General features: G+C 45.0%; 1 protein-coding gene across 7 annotated transcripts in view; it reads right to left on the reverse strand.

The window, feature by feature from the left end:
* The window catches only part of TCEANC (transcription elongation factor A N-terminal and central domain containing), a 53,815-nt gene that overhangs the window by 20,416 nt on the left and 15,215 nt on the right, over positions 1–18,184 (reverse strand). For 2 of the 7 annotated variants that reach the window (XR_009050260.1, XR_009050259.1), the window contains exon 4: positions 4,404–4,498. The exons of the other annotated variants lie outside the window; for them this stretch is intronic. The gene's annotated coding sequence lies outside the window, so the exon portion shown is untranslated. The remainder of the gene's footprint in view (positions 1–4,403; positions 4,499–18,184) is intronic. 7 annotated transcript variants of the gene reach the window in all.

Consider the following 18,184-nt stretch of genomic DNA (forward strand, 5'->3'; position numbering starts at 1 on the left):
CAGAACAGAAACATATGAACTCACATTAAAATTCTATTCTAAGTAAAAACCTATTTTAGAAAGTTTCATTAAGCATCTACCATGCCCAGAGTTAGCCTCGGGGCTTTGAGGGATATAAATACAACTAAGATGTACACAGGGAACTTGATGGACAATTCAAGAGAAAAAAAAATGTCCACAAATAATATAAAGCAATGATAAAATAGAGGTAGAAGAGAGAAAAATTCACAGGATTAGCTAAGTGTGAAATCCCCCAGCCTAGAGATATAATAAAATTGTGTCAGGAAGGTGCTACTTCACAACAAGCCATACAATTCAAAATGCACAATAATTTTATACCACAGGGTATGTGAGTTTCGACAGAGACGTGCAGGGGAGGAAAGACTGATCCAATATGTTGCTAAGAATTCCTAATGTTAGTCCTTACAATGGTTATAGTGATGATATTTGATTGAACTCATCTTTGCCAACGAAATTAAGAAACTAGGGGAAAATACCCAAATTTCCTTTTTCTTTTTTTTTTTTTTCCTTTTTCTTAAAGAAAAAAGATTATGACCTTTATCTTATAGATGAGATTTTTTGTTTTTTTCACTTTCAAAATGTCAAGTTTGGCATGTGGTTAACTAAAAATAATTACTGACACAAAAGTTTGAAGAAGTGTAATTGTGACAGATGTAAATGTTAAATTATTGATGTAAATTCCGTTAAAGCTGCACTTTAAATAAAGGTCAGTACAGCTCCTTTGGTTAGTAAAATGTAGTTTACTTCTTGAGTTTTCAAAAAATCACTTATGTGAAAGAAGCCAGACACAACAGACCACATATTGCATGATTCCATTTACAGGAAATGCCCAGGACAGGCAAATCCATAGAGACGGAGGGTAGATGAGTAGTTGCCAGGGGCTGGGGGAGGGGGGATTGAGGAGGGACTGCTAATGGGTACAGGGTTTCTTTTTGGGGTGATGAAAATGTTCTGAAATTAGATAATAGAGATGGTTGTACAACTTCGTGAATACACTAAAAACCACTGAATTGTAACCCCCCAAAAATGCACATAAGCTTAAAAAAAAAACTCATAAGTTGCAAATAGGGTGTATATATATGATTTGGGGATGATTATTTTCAAAGAGCCACTTTTAGAATTAATGACATACAGCCAAGTGCAGTCTGTAATGCATAGATAATTAAGTCAAAACAATAAGAAAATCACCAAGCAACTCTTTATTCTATTCCTTGTCAAATATTTGTAGGGTCTTCTGGCAAGTAAAAGAGTGAACAAATAGAATTTTATTTTTGATCTCTTTTTCCTTATTTATTTCTGTTGACAATGCTACTGAACAAGCAAATGGAAAATGCAAAAGAAAGGGAAAGGTTATAAGACAACTGAACAATTGTCTGTACACTAATTTCAGCACATGGCCTAATACTTGATGGTGTATCTGATGCCCACTCAAAGACACTACATGGGGAAGAAAAGCTCAAAAATATTCCGAGAGAAAAAATGTTCTCTCTTTTCCAATTCTCCATTCTCTCCACTCTGAAATTGTTTTGCCGGCCGTAAACTACAATCAGTCCCTCTAAATTTTTTTAAATTAATTAATTTAATTTATTTATTGCCAGCATTGGGTCTTTATTGTTGCACGTGGGCTTTAGCTGTGGTGAGCAGGGGCTACACTTTGTTGCAGTGCATGGGCTTCTCATTGCAGTGGCTTCTCTTGTTACGGAGCACGGGCTCTAGGTGCGCGGGCTTCAGTAGTTGTGGCACACATCTAAACTTATTTTTAATCCTTCATGTAAATGTACATATGTATTCACAGGTCATATTCCTGGCTTTTCTGGTTTTCTTAAGTACATTACTTTAACAAATATTTGTTGAAGGCTTTCTATGCACCAGGAACTGTCCTAGGGGCTGGGGATAAAGCTGTGAACCAAAAAGGCAAAAATCCCTGACCCCATGAAGTTTACAATTTAGTTGGAGGAAAGGGGGAAGCAGACAATAAACAATATAAATAAGCAAGGCATTGTATGTAAATGGTGAATAAGCTCTATGAAAAAAAAAGAGTGCTAGAAAATGTAGTAAACAGCCAGGAAAACCTCACTGCCTAAGATGACATTTGCGCTAGGGCTTGAGAAAGGTAAGTTAAGTTGTTGGGAATCTGGGGTAAGAGCATTCCAGGCAGAAGCAATAGCCCATGCAAAGGTCCTGTGGCAGGCATGTGCCTGGCACAGTCAAGGACTAGCAAGGAGGCCAGTTTGACTGAGTGCAGGACGTAGCAAGGAGGGAAGTGGTAGTGAGTTGGGAAAGGTAGGAAAGAGTCTAGGAAAGATAGCAGAGGGGCCAGATAGATAAGGCTTTAAAGACTACTGAAAGAACTTCGCCTTTCTCTTGGAGACAGGAACCAACAGAGAATTTTGAGTAGAGGGGTGACATGATTTGATGTGTCTATTTCCCAGGATCACTCTGGCTGTTGTGTTGGAAATGTACCTAGGGGACAAGAGTGGAAGTCAGGCAACCACTTAGCAAGGTATTGTGGTCATCCAGGTGGGGGGAAGATGCTGGCTGAGATGCAGTATGGTGGTAGAGAACATAATATGGTCAGATTGTGGATATTTTTAACAGCTTTACTGAAGTATAATTTACATACAATAAAATTCACTCATTTTAAGTACACAATTTAATGACTGTTAAGAGAGTCTGTGGAGAGTTTTCCAGAGTTGTGCAGCCATCGCCACAATCCAATTGCAGAACATTTCCATTGCCCTGGCTGGATCCCTTGTGCCCACTGGCAGTCACTTCCCAGTCCCACTCCCAACTCCAGGCCACTACTCATCTACCTTCTGTCTCTATGGATTTGCCTAATCTGGACTTTTCATATAAATGGACTCATAGAAAGTGTGGTCTTTTGTGACTGGCCTCTTTCACTTAGCAAGTTTCCAAAGTGCATCCCTGCTATAGCATGTTATCAGTACTTCATTCCTTTATATCGCTGAACAGTCTTTCTTTGAATAGACCATATTTTGTTTATCCATTCACCAGCTGATGGACATTTGGGTTGTTTCCACTTTTTTGACTATTACGAATTATACTGCTATGAACATTCACATGCAAGTCTTTGTGTGGATGTATGTTTTCATTTCTCTTGGATATGTACCAAGGTGTGGAATTGATGGGTCATATAGTAAATTTTTGTATAACTTCTTAAGAAACTGCTGAACTGTCTTCCAAAGTGGCTGCACCATTCCCATCAGTACTGTACAAGGGTTCCAATTTCTCCACACCCTCTCCAACACTTGTTATTTTCTGATTTTTTTATTTTAGCCATCCTAATGGGTATGAAGTAGTATCTCATGCTGGTTTTCATTTACATTTCCCTAATGACTAATGATGTAGGGCATCTTTTCCCGTGCTCAATAGCCATCCCTGTATCTTATTTCAACTTCTTTGATAAAGTATCTATTCAAATCTTTTGCCCATTTTTAAGTTGGGCTTCTGGATATATTTTTGAAACAGAGCCAATAAGATTTGTTGATTGCTTGGAAGTTCGATGTGAGAGAAAAAGAGGTATCATCAATCATGCCTCCAAGGTTTTTAGCTCATTATGCAAGTATGGAGTTGCCAGTAAGTGGACAAGCAGTACTGGAGAAGATCAGAAGCTTGATTTTAAACATGTTAAGGGTGAGATGCTTATTAGACATCCAAGTAGACTTTTTCAAGTAGGTTGTTAGACCGATGGGCCTAGAATTCAGAGGAGAGATGCAAGCCTGAAGGAAGGGAACTCATCAGCATAAATGGTACAGAAAGCCATGGAACTAGATAAATCAAGAAAGGAATGAGTGTAGATATCTAAGGTGTTCAAGGACTAAATTCTGGACACTCCAAAATTAAGAGATCGAGAAAATAACAAGGAAGCAGCAAATAATATTGAGACGGAGTGGCCAGTAAAAGGGAAAACCAGAGAAAGCACAACCTACTGCAAGCCACGTGGAAAAAGGTGCTCTCAAGAAGGAAGATAGTGTGTCAACTGCTTCTATTATGTTTCAGGGCTGAGAATTGTCCCTTGGATTTAGCAACATGGAGGGTGGAAGTGGCTGGTAACCGAGATAAGTGGAGAGTCCAGTGCTGGCTAGAAACTTGGGCATTTCACCCAAAGATATAAGCAGGAAGGCAGAGTTCATAAACCCAGTTCCTGTGAATGAGTCAGCATTTCACAAGCAGTAACATGCACAGGAATCACTGAGAGCTTTTTGAAAAGATAGATTTGCATTCAACAGGTCCGGGATGGGGCCCGTTTCTGTATTTGCTCCCAGGTGATGCTGACACCGTTAACCCTGGGGCCACACTGTGAACAGCCAGAGTCCAGGGCTGATTTTATCTGCAGTTTCTTTTCTAAGTGCAGATCTCACCTGAGACATAAATGGCAACTGCTGTGGGTTGATTCTACATGATCTGCTATGTTCCAGGGGCTTGATGTCATTGATTGTGTAGCTCAAATCTGTGTCTTGAGAAATAGGAAGAAACAGAAGAGGCAATGATTGTGGATAGAAGCTTTAGCCCTGTTTGTTGTGTGACTGAAAGAGAGAGGGGCCTCCTAGGCAGAAATGCAGAGACCAGGGCCCAGCACACTGGCTGGACAGAGGCTGCCTGCTGGATGGCTCCTCTTTATCTGTCAGTGTGAACTGGCGGGGCACCTCCAGGCAGGCCCCTTTGAGGAAGACTGCCAGTATTTCTCCATAATATGTATAAGTAATTGGGATACTGAAGGTTCAGAATGACTCACTGAGATAAATATCCAACAGAGATCCTGTCTCCAATTCCCTCCCTCGGTCCATTTGGTTTTTTATAATAGCTTTATTGATATATAATTCACAGATCAAAGCATTCATCCATTTAAAGGGTATAATTCAATGGTGTTTAGCATATTGGCCGAGTTGGGCAACCATCACGACAATTTTTGAACATTTTCATCACCTCCCAAAAGAAACCCCCAAGCCACCATCTCATGTAAAAATGATATCAAAATCCACTAAGTTGTTTGGAAACTTTCTACTCAGTCATTGGTGAGATTTCACAAAGTTGGGGGATAAAAGACCATCTGTTGCATGAAAACCCTCTGCAGAGATGGAAGTCCTCAGTCTGAGAAGACACTAAAGACCAGACCAGATGGCCTGGTGGACTCAGAATCTCTGTCAACACACGGTCCACTGAAACCTGGGGGTTCTTTCCTGTCAGACATGGGTGAAGGTCTATTTCAGCTGACTCAAGCCTTCCCAGGCACCCTTGGAAATGTCTGAATTTTTTGTTTCTACCCACAAAGGTGAAATTAGCCAATTATGATCCCATTTTGATTATTTAAAAGCAACTGCTGGGAGCACTCTCTGTTTACATGTATTTCAAAACTGAATATTTTCCAAAAATAAGTTTTTGAACAGGCCATGTTTTCATTTGCTTGTTAATCAGATCTGTAACTTTTCCATAGCTGTTTTAGATTTTTAAAAAATGTATGTCAGGACTTCCCTGGTGATCCAATGGTTAAGACTCCACACTCTCCATGCAGGGGGCCCAGGTTCGATTCCTGGTCAGGGAACTAGATCCCGTGTGCCGCAATTAAAGATCCCACATGTTGCAACTAAGACCCAGTGCAGCCAAATAAATAAATATTTTTTTTTCCTAATGTATGTCATCATATGAAAAAGATTAATGACAAATTAGAACCTACTCCTATTTGTACCTTGTTTATATTTTAAAAGAAAGCAAGAATATGTCCAACAAGTTTATTTTAATTCTAATTTTCTTTCACTGTCCAGCATGGATGTTTAAGATAATTTAACAAAGAATGCAAAACAGCTTGCCTCTTTTGTCATAATTGATATCATAATCTATCATATAGTTTCCCTAGGTCATAAAGAAAGAGAATAAAAATGTAAAGGCCACTATATTTTATAAAAATGGCATTTGAAACTGCATTTATATACTTATAGTCTTCAAAATCATAAAAAAATATATACATGTCCCTTTAAAACTACATGTTCTCATATGTTTAAATTTAAGTATTCTAAAAATCACTTATGGACTTCCTAGGTGGAGCAGTGGTTAAGAATCTGCCTGCCAATGCAGGGGACACAAGTTCGATCCCTGCTTCAGGAAGATCCCACATGCTGCGGAGCAACTAAGCCTGTGTGCCACAACTATTGAGCCTGTGCTTTAGAGCCCATGAGCCACGACTATTGAGCCCATGTGCTGCAACTACTGAAGCCCACGTGCCTAGAGCCCGTGCTCCACAACAAGAAAAGCCACGGCAATGAGGAGCATGCACACCACAATGAAGTGTAGCCCCCGCTTGCCGCAACTAGACAAAGCCCATGTGCAGCAACGAAGACCCAACACAACCAATAAATTAACAAATAAATACATTTTAAAAAGTAAAAAATAAAAATCACTTACTGTTTAAGGACTTTCCTGGTGGCACAGTGGATAAGACTCCCCATTCCCAATGCAGGGGGCCCAGGTTCGATCCCTGGTCAGGGAACGAGATCCCATGTGCATGCCGCAACTAAGGAGCTGGCAAGCTGCAATTAAGGAGCTCACCTGCCACAACTAAGACCCAATGCAACCAAATTTTTTTTACAAAATCACTTTTCAGAAAATCAGATAAATCACATGGGTACAAGAAGATTTGGGAAGGTTCCCCTGTATCAGGAGAGCCAGCAACCACTGCCAAACATTCCTGGCTTATCTCCCCACAGAGGGAGGCATGCGCAGCACCACATTGAGGTGCAGTCTGCAAACCACATGCTCCTGACATTGGAAAACAAAACCACAACTGAAAAACAGTTGCACCTTGCGTGGAATTAACAGGAGGCCTGGACATTTCTGGAAGCAAACTGATATGCAAAAATAAAACCAAAAACCCCCCACCTATTTATTATAAATAGTCCTGGCTTTGTCTCTGGACAAGTAACTTAATGTCTCTCTGAAGAGGAAAGTTAGAAACTTATACTCAGCTAAAAATAACTCCATGCTTGTTTTGCTTTTGTGAAATATGCTTGCTGTGCTGAGAAAAACAGGAAAACAGGATGATCTAACAATCCAATGTAACTTTAAGATGTTTTGCTAAAAGATGGAATGTTCTGCACCTGCTCTTGTAAGTTTCTGTTTGGAAACTTCCATGCTCTATAAACATGTGCACTATAAAAGTAAAGCTCATCCTGAGTTCGGGGCCCAGAACTTTGGAGTGCTAGCTCATCTGGGGCCACCGGTTTAATAAACCTGAGTTCTCCAACCCTCCGAGTGTGGTGCTTGGTTTCTCAGTGGACCAATTTCTGCAACATTTCTGGAGGCCCCAGCGGGATTCCAACCATGCCGGCCTCTTGAGCCAACGGACCGGTCGGTGGCTTGGCCGACTTGGAGCGAAGGAGCTCCAAGACGAACGAGGAGGCACGCCACCTGATGGTATTCTGGGTTCTCTTTTGGACCAGTGCTCTAACTCTCCAGACGGCCGGGCCCCGAACGGACTCATTGGAGGGATGGACCAACTCACCAGGAACAGCCACAGGATCAGGTAAGGCCCCGGGGTACTGAACCCAGTCAGGTCCCGTCTCCGGACAGAAGAGGAGGTTGATCACCTCCTATAGTCTTCAGTAAGAAGACCACCAGGTAGGGACCTTCCCAGGGTGGGGGAGGCACTGTGATTAACTCTGGTGTGAACGTGTGTGTGAGTGAGCGCCCTGGTTCATCCTCATTCCTGGGTGATTGTGTGGCTCCACAGCCTTCATGGCTACGGAGTCCGAGTGGGCACTAACCTCCGGTTCTGTGGTGACCTCATATGGCTCAGGGCAGTGTCTGTCTCTGGGGGACCCAGTCCCTCCCTGCGAGTCAGATCCAGGCCAGGAGTTTGCACTGGCCCACCAAAGCTAAGAGGCACCTAAGTTCCCCACGGGGATGCGGCCAGGTGGGCATCTGAACAGTCTCCTCTTTTGAGGGGGCACCCACCCTTGTTTGTTTTTGCAACACTGACACAGGGCAGGATAGACCGGGGCGGGGGGGGGGGGGGGAAACGGGACAATTGATTACTGACTTGATTTAGAAATTGTGTATGTCCAAACGGCCCTTTTGCCCTAGGGCCCTCCGCCAAGATTATTTTCTTAAAATTTTAAGGCTCACTCTCCCCTTCAGTCAGCTGACTCTTTGAGCTGACTTATTGAGAAATTAGGTTATCCCCAAAAGACTTGTCCCATTTGCCAGACAGATCTGTACCTCCCTCCCTCTTGGTCCCCTGGACCGGTCCGTGCAGAGCGGCACACTCTGACGTGTTCTTGTATACTTTTAGATTCTCATTACAAGGCTGCTTTCCTCTGTCACCTTTCCTTCATAATCCCCTGATTGCCCCAAGGACTTCAGGCTCTTCACTTAGGCGAGGAGTACGCATACTTGCTCTCTCCGCCTGCTCAGTGCCCACAAGAGGGTCAATCACCCCAGACCCCCTCCGGAGTCCCACCTGAAGTTATTCCTCTGCAAACCCCATTACAAAAACAAAAAAACAAAAACAAAAACAAAAAACCGCCTCCTTTCGGCCCTGTCTCCCTGAGACATTTAACGATCAGGGCCATCTTCAAAGAGGCATGTACTCTTGCTGTCTGGGAATACTGGGCTTTCCAGGAGTAGTGACATCAGCACTACCTGGGTTATAATGCCCTATGACAAGGCCCTTCCCATGCGCGCCCCTCTCCTCCCTGGTGAAAGAGGTAGATTACACTTGTCAACATGGGGAGAAGTTCCTCTAAGCTGACTGTTTTGGATTGTATGATGAAAAACTTTAAGAAAGGTTTTTCCAGAGACTATGGGGTTAAGATGACCTCGGGAAAGCTTCACACCCTGTGTGAGTTAGAATGGCCCACCTTCGGGGTGGGATGGCCTGCAGAGGGTACTCTAGACCTTCCTACGGTTAGAGCTGTGTACCAAGTAGTGACAGGGATCCCTGGGCACCCAGACCAGTTTCCATACATATATTCCTGGTTGCAAGTCACCGTTCAGCTGCCTCCTTGGGTTCAGTTCTGTGCAAATAGGCAGGGACAGTGTAGGATCCTCGTGGCCCAACCGGCTCTGAGGACAAGCAAAGAAAAGCCAGCAAAGGTTATCCACCAAGAAGACCCTGAAGAAGAGCCCTCTGTGCCTCCATCCTATATGCCAGCTGCTTCGCCAGTTCCCGTTCAGCCTCCTCACCCTTTACCAGACAGCCCTCCGCCATCTGTGTCTCCACCGCCTCCAAATCCAGAGCACCCTCCAAGCCTGTGGTGACTTCGCATGGCCAACCAACCAGCTCAAAAGCCCACAGCCCTGCAGATGCCCTTGCAAGAGGCCTGAGGCCCACCCCAGGTCAATGAGGATGGCTCCGTCCAGCCAGGACGCCCCCCTTCCTTTATTATCAGCCCTTCAGCACCACCAACCTGCTCAACTGGAAACACCACACCCCGTCCTATGATTGACCTCCTTGAGTCCATTTTTTACATCTCCTCCTGACTCTCTTCAACACCAAGGAAAGCTGCCAGATCCTGTCAGGGGCATGGAAATGGCTCCAAGAGCAGGCACCAGCTGGTACAGTAGATCCTGCAGCCTGGGCCCTGGGGGCTGCACCAGACGATCGACCCAACTGGGACTTCAACACTCCGGACGGGAAGGACTCCCTTGATAAATATCGACAAGCCCTGCTGCAAGGACTGAGGGCAGGAGCCAGAAAACCAATCAACATGTCCAAGACAAGAGAAGTGCACCAAAAGCCAGATGAATCACCCATGAAGTTCTATGAGAGACTGTGTGAGGCGTTCCGGGTGTATACCCCTTTTGACACTGAAGCACGGGAAAACCAACTCATGGTCAACGCGGCATCCGTGGCCCAGTCTCATGCTGACATCCGCCGTAAGCTTCAGAAGCTTGAAGGCTTTGCTGGAATGAATGCAACCCAGCTGCTGGAAGTCGCAAACAAGGTGTTTGTGAACCGCGACCAAGAAGCCCAAAAAGCAGCTGACAAGCACATGAAGCAGAAGGTGTCCCTCCTGGCTGCCGCACTGGGGAACCCAGGTCCGGTAAAGCAGACTGCTCCCCCGCGGAAAGGAGAAGCCAAGAGGAGACCGTCACTACGTCGCAACCAGTACGCTTATTGCAAAGAGATCGGACACTGGAAGAATGAATGTTCCCATCGTAGAGGGACAGCTGAAGGGTCAAAGAAGTTCAGCCAAACCAACAGAGAAAGGTACCAGCCTGAGCCAGCCGTCCAAGACCTTATCGGCCTGGCCGGAGTAGGATCGAGATAGGGAGGACCGGGATAGGGAGGACTGGGCTCCCTGATCCTGGGCCCCCAGGAGCCTACGGTCGCAATGAAAGTAGGGGGCCAATCAATGACTTTTATGGTGGATACTGGAGCTGAACACTCTGTGGTAACCACACCTGTGGCTCCCCTCACAGGTCGAACAGCAACTATCATTGGGGCCACAGGGGACAGGACTGTCCGCTCATTCTGCAAGGCTGGCTCATGTCAGTTAGGGGGCCACCTAGTGACTCATGAATTCCTGTACCTATCAGAGTGCCCCGTTCCCTTGCTGGGCAGAGACTTGCTGACAAAGCTCGGGGCACAGATCACCTTTGTCCCCGGGAAGCCCACAAGCCTCACCCTGGGGAGCCAACCAGCTCTGATAATGGCTGTGACCGTGCCCAGGGAAGATGAATGGCGTCTCTATTCTTCAGAAAGAGAACAAACGAATCCAACTAGCCTGCTAGAAGAGTTCCCTGCTGTCTGGGCAGAAAAGGGGCCCCCAGGTTTGGCCAAAACCCATGCACCCATCGTGGTGGACCTGAGGCCAGGAGCCACTCCTGTCAGGCAGAGGCAATATCCAATACCGCAAGAGGCACGTCTGGGAATTCGGGACCACATCCAATGGCCTGCGTGACGCCGGAATTCTGATCGAGTGTCAGTCTCCCTGGAACACTCTGCTTCTACCAGTCAAGAAGCCTGGAGGGAACGATGATCGCCCCGTCCAGGACCTCCGTGCTGTCAACAACGCGGTGATCACCATCCATCCAGTGGTCCCGAACCTTTACACTCTCCTGAGCCTCTTACCCACCCAAGCGAGCTGGTTCACCTGCCTCAATCTCAAGGACGCCTTCTTTTGCCTCCGGCTATCACAAGCCAGTCAGCCCTTGTTTGCCTTTGAATGGGAAGACCCACACACTGGGAGAAAGACACAGCTGACTTGGACCCGACTGCCACAAGGCTTCAAAAACTTGCCTACCTTGTTTGGTGGAGCACTGGCTGCAGATCTTGCTGCCTTCCCAGGAGAAGCCTTGAACAGCACCCTACTACAGTACGTAGATGACCTGTTGCTAGCCAGTCCCACCCAAGAAGACTGCTGGAAAGGCACCAAAGCCCTACTGGCCCTACTCTCCACCACGGGGTACAAGGTGTCCTGGAAAAAGGCGCAGATCTGCAGACAGGAGGTCAAGTACCTTGGGTTTGTCATATTGAGAGGGCATCAGGCACTCGGACATGAAAGGAAGCAAACCATCTGTTCAATAGCTCAACCAAGCACCAAGAAAGAGGTCCGTGAGTTCCTCGTGGCTGCCAGATTCTGCCGGATCTGGATACCAGGTTTCTCTGAAACTGCCAAGCCGTTGTATGAGGCCACGGCAGGGTCTGGTAAGGACCCCCTAGAGTGGGGGCCTAAACAAGAAAAAGCCTTCAAGGAGATAAAGAGACTCTTAACCAGTGCTCCAGCATTAGGGCTGCCAAATGTGACATGGGACTTTAACCTCTTCGTGCATGAGAAAAATCATACTGCACTGGGGGGTCCTCACACAAACAGTTGGGCCATGGCAGCGCCCGGTTGCACATCTGTCCAAACGACTGGATCCTGTGGCCACGGGATGGCCGCCATGCCTCCGGGCATTAGCTGCTACAGTGGTCCTGGTCAGAGAAGCAGACAAGCTTACACTGGGACAGAATATAAATGTGAAAGTTCCCCATGCTGTTACCACGCTGATGAACAGCCAGGGACATAAATGGCTGACCAACACCAGAATGACTCACTACCCCAGGACTGCTCTGCGAAAACCCACGAGTCCGCCTTGAGACTGTGCGGACACTGAATCCTGCCACCTTCTTACCTACGGAGGCGGGAACCCCCGATCATGACTGTGAAGAGGTCCTGGATGAAATCTACTCGAGCAGGCCAGACCTGACAGACACTCCCCTCCAGAACCCAGAACTGGAACTGTTCCCTGACAGAAGCAGTTTCGTCCAGAAAGGACAACGCAAAGCAGATTATGCAATAACAACTATAGATGAGATAATAAAGGCTGAGGCCTTGCCACAGGACTGGTCAGCACAACGGGCTGAGCTGTGGGCACTCATCCAGGCGCTGAGGCACGCCGACGGGAAGCGAGTCAACATCTACACAGACTCAAGTTACAGGAGTCACCCTGTGGATGCACCACACCCAGGTGAAGAGAGCAGCACATGTAGAAGGGCAAAGGACCTGGACTGCCAAAGCTCATCCGAACCAGCCGCTTCAGGTCTTCCTACGGAGACAACCGAGTCCCGTCTGAGATCTTCAGCCCTGCTCCAGTCACTCCAGAGCTGACTGGTCTACTCACGGCGGAAGCTTGAGGAATTCGACGAGGGACATCTGAGAGTCAGGGTTACGATGACACCCTGCCTTGTAGGGACTGGCTGTACCACTGGCCTTGATGTTTTCTATAGGCTAAACACAAGGGGTCGTTTTGGCTATAATCTACCCAAAGGTAATGGAATTATTAAGTGGGATCAAATGTTTTGTGTAGTAGCGATTTATATCCTACTGAGCTGTAAAACACTGGAAAGCAAAATAGACCCCTTGTGTACTCCATGCATCCACATGACTAGATCAGGTCAGGGGGTCACTTGGACCTTGCTTTACCATACTCACTTCTCCTGCCAAGGGGAGGCCCAAGGAACCTGTGTACATAACAAAACAACCTATTCTATTTGTCAACAAGCAGGCCAATATATCTGTTTTGACCCCCAATTTCCCCCCAAGCGAGAATTGGCTAGAGGTTCGGCACCAAGAAGGAGGGCTTCTGATCAATCGGACACAAATCTAGAACGTCCGGTATCGGTAGACTTTGATGTGTGTGCTGCTATTAACAAGAACCCCCGGACAACTATTAAATGTGGCGGCTTGTCATGGGAACAAGAGTATAGACTCAATGACAAATATATGTGTGAACAGGCCCCAGCCCCATCCACCTGCTATGGTTGCCCTTACTGGAGTCGTGTCACATGGGCAACCTTGGAGAGTCAAAGCAAGATAGCTCTCCTTCAAAAAGAAACTGTTCACCCCAACTGCAAACTAGGGAAGTGTAATCCCGTCAACTTCACTATTTTCAACCCCAGAGACTCAAAATGGAAAAATGGTCTCAAAATCGGTATTTATATCAATGGGCGGGGTACTGACCCAGGAGCTATGTTGAGTTTCCGGAGTGTCTCTGTTCCACTCCGGGCTTCTACACACAAGCTCTTCCATTCTTTTTATGAAGAGACAGAAAGTGGTCCTCCTCCTATTTCAGTCAGAACTAGAAACCTATTCATAGCCCTAGCAGAAACCATAGCCCAGACATTGATGATTACTTCTTGCTATGTGTGTGGAGGAACTAATATGGGAGACCCATGGCCCTGGGGAGCTAAAGAATTAGATCCCCAGAGGCCCTTCAACAACTCAGGGGAATTCAAGAAAACCAGGGTCGGGGGTTGGCATTTAAAGACTTCCATAATCGGCAGGAACTGCCTGGCGCGGTGGGGCCCATTACTCAATGTTCCAGTAGGAAACCTCACTTGCCTAGGCCAAAAACACTATAATACAACTGCTCATACTTCTGACTGGTGGGGAAGCCCAAACGATACAGAGCCTAATGCTTACCCTCCAGCAAGCTTCCCCAATTTAAAGACCAGATGGAATGACTTGTCCACCGAAGGCCAGTGGCCTGCTCCAGAAGGATTATATTAGATTTGTGGGGCTAATGCATATTCAGTCCCACCAGCCAACTGGTCAGGGGCATGTATACTGGGGACTATCCGCCCCTCCTTTTTCCTACTCCCCTTAGCCCACGGTGAGTCATCAGGGGTCCCAGCTTATGAAGGCAGGGGCCCCCCCAGGAAGCGCAGGTCTCTACAGACTGGAAACTGGAAAGATGATGAGTGGCCTCCTGAACGCATAATCCAATACTATGGGCCAGCCACTTGGGCAGAAGATGGGTCCTGGGGCTACCGAACCCCAATTTACATGCTTAACAGAATTATCCGGCTCCAGGCAGTGGCTGAAATCATTATTAATGAAACGGCCAAGGCTCTTAATTTGTTGGCAGGACAACAAACCAAGCTGTATAACGCTACTTATCAGAATCGCCTGGCCCTAGCTTGCTTACTGGCTGCAGAGGGGGGTGTCTGTGGGAAGTTCAATCTCAGTAACTGCTGCCTACAGACAGATGATGAGGGCAAGGTTATAGAAGAAATAATCAACAAGATGACTTAAAATAGCTCATGTCCCAGTCCAGACTTGGAAGGGATGGAATCCCGGAGAACTATCTGGGGGTTGGTTTTCTTACCTAGGGGGATTCAAAACACTTGTGGGAATAGTCCTACTCCTCCTTAGGACCTGTCTCCTTTTACCTTGCCTCTTGCCCTTATTCATGAGGGTAGTTTCCAGCCTAGCTGAAGCCACCGCGGATAGGAGGGCCACTGCACGTCTCCTAGCCCTAAGAGGTTATCATCCCCTGGGCTTAGAAGATCAAGAAGTTGATACCTTATAAGATTTAAGGGGCATCAAGAGGGGGGATTGAAGAGGAAAGTTAGAAACTTACACTCAGCTAAAAATAACTCCATGCTTGTTTTGCTTTTGTGAAATATGCTTGCTATGCTGGGAAAAACAGAAAAACAGGATGACCTAAACAATCCAATGTAACTTTAAGATGTTTTGCTAAAAAATGGAATGTTCTGCACCTGCTCTTATAAGTTTCTGTTTGGAAACTTCCATGCTCTGTAAACATGTGCACTATAAAAGTAAAGCTCACCCTGAGTTCAGGGCCCAGAACTTTGGAGCGTTAGCTCATCTGGGGCCACCGGCTTAATAAACCTGAGTTCTCCAACCCTCCGAGTGTGGTGCTTGGTTTCTCAACGGACCAATTTCTGCAACATTTCCGCCTCAGTTTTCTCATTTCTAAATTGCTAGCTGGGTAGTTGTGAAGCTTAACTGAGATGCTGTATATAAAGTGCCAGGAATCTAGCAAGTCTGGTGATGGAACATCGTCCCTGCTTCCTCTGCCTGGTTTAAACTTACTTCATCTCAAGGTTTACCCTAAGGGTCACAGCCTTTATAAAGCCTTCCCTGATCATCCAGGGTCCCCTGAGCCTCTGCCTCTTCAGTCTGTGTCTCTGTTATAGTTCTTGAAATGTAAAAATGATTGTGGCTACATCACCTTAGAGCTTCCCCTGCATTTTTGGGTCCTGAGGCCTGGGATGGCATCTAGCTCATCTTTTCACCCCCAGTACCTGGCAGAGTGTAAAGCAATGTGCAATCATTACGGCATAGCATTTCTGGTAAAGCTGAGTAACATCTCTGGAAACCTAATTTTAAATAATAATATAAATGGGATTATGTGAAGTTGTGATCAGTTCTCCCTTCAGATTGTGGGCTCTTCTGAAAGAAGGTGCCTTTTATAATCTAGGTATTTATAGTCAATACCTCTGAGGGATGTAAAAATAATTTAGCAAAATATTTTGCATTTACTGGGAAGTTATAAATAACAAAGCAAACCTGACCTAAAAGATGAAGGCCCAACCCTTGCAAAGGCAGTGGAGCCCTGCCAGCTACAGGCTTCCTGACTGGTGTTCAGAAATGTTAACAGGGAATGAAAGGAACCTCTCATCACAGGAAGTGCCCAGGGAAGAGACAGAGCTGCAATCGCATCCAATTTTCAATCTAAAAAAGTAACATGGACAAAAGGAGAGTGATGTGTGAAATCCCATGAAGAGAGCCCTGTTATATTCAGGTATAACAATTGATGTTTATTGTTATACTGTGCAGGTATCCACCGTAACCACAGCAACCAGGATCCAGGCTATACTGTGCTCAATTTCTGTTCTTTTGTTATTTTTTATTATAGGCCATGGGTTGGGAATTCAGGGTTGGTTTTATTTTATGAAACATCCATTTGCAAAACTGCCAATGTAGGGAAGGAAAAAAATTTTTTTTCTCCTAACCATCTAGGTTCTTGGCTAATCTGTAACAAAAGACAGATTAACAAGAAGAAAGCACACACAGCTGGGAAAACTGGACAGCTACATGCAAACAAACGAAATTAGAACATTCCCTAACACCATACACACAAAAAAAAACCTCAAAATGGACTAAAGACCTAATTGTAAGGCCGGATACTCTATGACATAAATCGCAGCAAGGTCTTTTTCAATCTACCTCCTAGAGTAATGAAAATAAAAACAAAACAAAAAAAAAAATAGGAGCTAATTAACCTTAAAAGCTTTTGCACAGCAAAGAAAGCCATAAACAAAATGAAAACACAATCTTCAGAATGGGAGAAAATATTTGCAAATGAAGAAACTGTCAATGTATTAATCTCCAAAATATACAAACAGATCATGCAGCTCAATATCAAAAAAAACAACAACCCAATCAAAAAATGGGCAGAAGAGCTAAACAGACCTTTCTCCAAAGAAGACATACAGACGGCCAAAGAGCACATGAAAAGATATTCAACGTCACTAATTATCAGAGAAATGCAAATCAAAACTACGAGGTATCACCTCACACTGGTCAGAATGGCCATCATCAAAAAATCTACAAAAAATAAATGCTGGAGAAGGTGTGGAGAAAAGGGAACCTTCCTACACCATTGGTGGGAATGTAAATTGGTACAGCCACTATGGAGAATGGTATGGAGGTTCCTTAAAAAACAAAAAATAGGGACTTCCCTGGTGGTGCAGTGGTTAAGAATCTGCCTGCCAATGCAGGGGACATGGGTTCGAGCCCTGGTCCAGGAAGATCCCACATGCCGCGGAGCAACTAAGCCCATGCACCACAACTACTGAGCCCACGCGCCACAGCTACTGAGCCCACAAGCCACAACTACTGAAGCCTGCACGCCTGGAGCCCATGCTCTGCAATGAGAAGCCACTGCAATAAGAAGCCCGAGCACCACAACGAAAAGTAGCCCCCACTCGCCACAAGTAGAGAAAGTCCACGCGCAGCAATGAAAACCCAATGCAGCCAAATAAATACATAAATATTTTAAAAACAAAAAAAACAACAACAAAAAAACTAAGAATAGAACTACCATATGCTCCAGCAATCCCACTCTTGGGCATACAGCCAGAGAAAACTGTAATTTGAAAAGATACATGCACCCTAATTGCAGCACTATTTACAATAGCCAGAACATGGAAGCAACTTAAATGTCCATCAACAGAGGAATGGATAAAGAACATATGATACATATATATGGTGGAATATTACTCAGCCATAAAAAAGAACAAAATAATGCCATTTGCAGCAACATGGATGGACCTAGAGACTGTCATCATACTCAGTGAAGTAGGTCTGACAGAGAAAGACAAATATCATATGATATCGCTTATATGTGAAATCTAAAAAAAAAGGGTACAAATGAACTTATCTACAAAACTGAAATAGAGTTACAGATGTAGAAAACAAACGTATGATTACCAGGAGGTAAAGGGAGGGAGGGATAAATTGGGAGATTGAGATTGACATAGACATACTACTATATATAAAATAGATAACTAATAAGGACCTACTGTATAGCACAGGGAACTCTACTCAATACTCTGTAATGGCCTATATGGGAAAAAAATCTAAAAAAGAGTGGATATATGTATAACAGATTCACTTTACTGTACACCTGAAACTAACACAACATTGTAAATCAACTATACTCCAATAAACATTTTTAAAAAAAGAAGAATGCACACACATTTATGTAATATAAATTTTATCTTACCTGGGAGACTTCATAAGGAAATGAACACCCAAAGAAATAGTTACACCCGCGTGTTTCTATACTAAGTTTGATAAAGAGTAGAAAGTTGTGGGAAATGCGATAGCACAAAGGGCATGCGCTAAGGCTA

This window comes from Hippopotamus amphibius, chromosome X, assembly GCF_030028045.1.
Source record: "Hippopotamus amphibius kiboko isolate mHipAmp2 chromosome X, mHipAmp2.hap2, whole genome shotgun sequence".
NCBI classification, from domain to species: Eukaryota; Metazoa; Chordata; class Mammalia; order Artiodactyla; family Hippopotamidae; genus Hippopotamus; species Hippopotamus amphibius.